The sequence below is a fragment of the Podarcis erhardii genome, assembly GCF_964252035.2.
Source record: "Podarcis erhardii genome assembly, chromosome: 5".
NCBI classification, from domain to species: Eukaryota; Metazoa; Chordata; class Lepidosauria; order Squamata; family Lacertidae; genus Podarcis; species Podarcis erhardii.
This window is the reverse complement of record NC_138509.1, coordinates 59192557-59195531: the sequence shown is the minus strand read 5'-3', so window position 1 is coordinate 59195531 and position 2975 is coordinate 59192557.

The window sequence follows — 2975 nt, the reverse complement described above, 5'->3', positions numbered from 1 at the left end:
GGCAATGGTGTTTGTGTGACTGAGTCATAGAGTGGAGTAAAAACACAGAGGTATGCAGTGCCTCTGTTGGGGGTTGCTGCTTCTTTGCTCTTCCTGCAGGAGGCAAGACCACAGGGGCAAGCAGAGAAATAGCAGAGGAAGGCAGAGGGGTGGGGGGCTCTGACGGCTATCTTTCAGGGGGTCACATGTCCAGAAGTGGGTGGGGCCAGAGGTAAAAGTGGGTGGGGCAACGAATGTAAACATCACCTATGGCATCTCTCTCCTCCATCCAGACAAGAGTTCCAGGACACATTCCAGCTACTGAAAAGCTCAAGGAGCAAAAGTCCAAAGGGCCAAACAGAGAGGGCTGGGGGTTGCAACTGACTGCTGGGCCTAACATTCCCCATGCCTGGAGAAGCACTACTTCAGGGTTTCCCAAATTCCAGCTGTTTTTGGACTACAATTCCCATCCTCCCTGACCACTGGCACTGCTAGCTAGGGATGATGGGAGCTGTAGTCCAAAAACAGCTAGAGATTCAAGCTTGGGAAACCCTGCCCTACTTCACGAGCCACAGCATTTATAGGACAATCCCTGAGAAGGCTCTTTCTCTCCGCGAGTGCAGCAGAGGGTGGGAACAGCTGGTGACTATGAAGCCAGATGGAGCACACACCTTGCAGGAGGAGTGAGGCTGCTGTCCTATGATCAAGGAGGACAATGTAGATAGCTAACGATGTGTGGTCACAAGTGGAGTCTTCATGCGATGTTTCAAGAAGTCAGGCTGAAAGTCCGGGTCATAGCAAAGTGGTATCTCTCCCCTCACTCAGCGCTGACTCCATTGCAGTGCTCCCCCTCCCCAGGCAATGAGCAAAGCCTGGAGAAATGGCAGATGGACAGCAGCTGCTTGCAATCCATCAGGTCTTGTGGGTTGGGGAGGGGGGTAGCCCTCAGGCCTGTGTCAAGGCATGAAGAGGAATGGGTGGGAGTGATTTATGCCTGCCTGCAGCAAAGGCAAGACCCTGCGGCCTTATTGATTCCCCAGCACCGCAGTGGAGCCATATACCAAGACCAACAGCTTCACTCTTACCTCTTGCCCTTCCTTGCCTCGCTACTGAACTCAAATAAAAGGGCCTGTCCCTGTTCCTAATCCTGGCCGGCAAGAGATCAATAAACACTCAAAGTTCTGCTAGCGTTCCAAAGCCCTTCTGGCAGCCAGCCCCACCTATTTCAGGGTGCATCTTGACCTAAGGGAGAGGAAGGGTGGAGGGCACAGAACCACTCCACAAATATATGCCTCTGTTCCACCTCCAAAGCAGAGCAGAAGGGGGAAAGCGAGCAGAGGTCAGCTTGACCAAGGCACTCCTGAAGCATTTGGCTAGACAGGAAATTACAGGAAAAGCAAAGGCATATAAAGGGCCAAGCCGAAGGGATGCACCCCCCAAATTAAGCAGCACCTGCTACATTCCTCTGTAGAGGATGTCTCACTACGCCTTCTAGCCAGCATCCAAAGTGTGAGCCAACATTTGGGGTTAAACTCCAGGGGAATTTAAAAATCTTCTGTGCCCCTTTTGTCCAACAGATGTTAGGATAATCTGGAAGGGCTCCATGCTTTGACAGATCTGGACGTCCTGCTCCGTGGCTGGATCAGAAGAGCCAACGGCAACCAGGGACACCTTGTGCAGCCTTGTTCATGTCTGGCTAAAGGCAGAGAGTATTAAATGGGTTCTGAAGAGAGCCTGTTCATAGTATGAAGCCCCAGGAGGGTGAGGCAGCAGAAGGTAATCACTCCTGGAGCCTGGGTGGGACAGAGAAAGCAAGGAGGAGTGTTCAAAACAGGAAGACTTTATGATGTAATAAAGCCCTTGTGTGGAATTTAGCATCATTTTCAGTTCCCAAGGTGTTTTTGTGAAGAGTGTTTTTTGCCCCTTCTTGCTCCCTTTTCAGATTTGGCCGCCTGCCTCTCCTCCATTTCTTCCACTTCCAAAGTTTGCACATTCTTATGAATTACACTTCCTTTGGCATCCTACACCCACTGGCACCCTGTCCCCTGCTCCCTCCTCGCTTGGGTGGGGTTCCTTGTTTTTAGTTGCTTCCTGAACTTTCGGTGCCACAACATTGCTTTGAAGATCTGCCCGGTTCCTCCGTTCCCAATAGCTCTCATGCTCTTGCTTTGACTACAACCTCCTCTCTGATCTTGCATTAAACCATTTCCACCTGTTTACCACCCTCTTTTTACGCTATATACTAAGATTAGCCAGCTCACCTTCCACACAGCACTTCAAGTGAGAGAGAAAAGGGAAGTGGGAAGCTTTCATTTCAAAATAGACCAGACTCAATTTAGCCTGTGGTCCAGTCACTTCAATGCTGGGATTAAAAGGATGTGGGACACCTTCATGTTCCTCCCTCCCCATCCTGAGCATTACTGCTGTCCAATATTCACTGGTTTCCTTTGGAGCCCAATACAAAGCGAGTGTTGTTGCCTTCCTTCCCTGGGCGCACTTGCGTCCTCCCAGTTTCATCTCCTGCTCTCCATGGCCTTGTGCCCCTGATCTCTCTGCTCTTGGGTCCCAGGACATCCCTACCTGAGTTTTCTGCTCCTCCAAGCTCAGTCATCTGTTCTCTCAAAAGAAGGGCAAGGGAACCTTCTTCATTCTCAGGGCTATATGTCCTCATAGGCCACTTTCTTGGCGACACGTGTCGATGGTGGACAGGGCTGGAGACAAAAGCAGGTGTAGCCAGACAGGACACACACTTTGTGGTGTAGGCTACATTCCAGCCACAAGCAAGCACATCTTTGCTGTCACCCAAGCAAGCAAAAGAGGCTCACGGTTGAGCGGCACATTCCAGCCTGGCAAAAGCACTCAGAGAGGGTGCAGAGCAGGGCTGGTGGGGTGTGTGGGCTGAAGAGAGTGCAAGGGCCAAGTAGAAAGGCCTAGAGGGCTGCATCTGCCAGGCCCTGGACCTGAGGCACCTCAGCGCCTTCATTTTTGTTTTATAC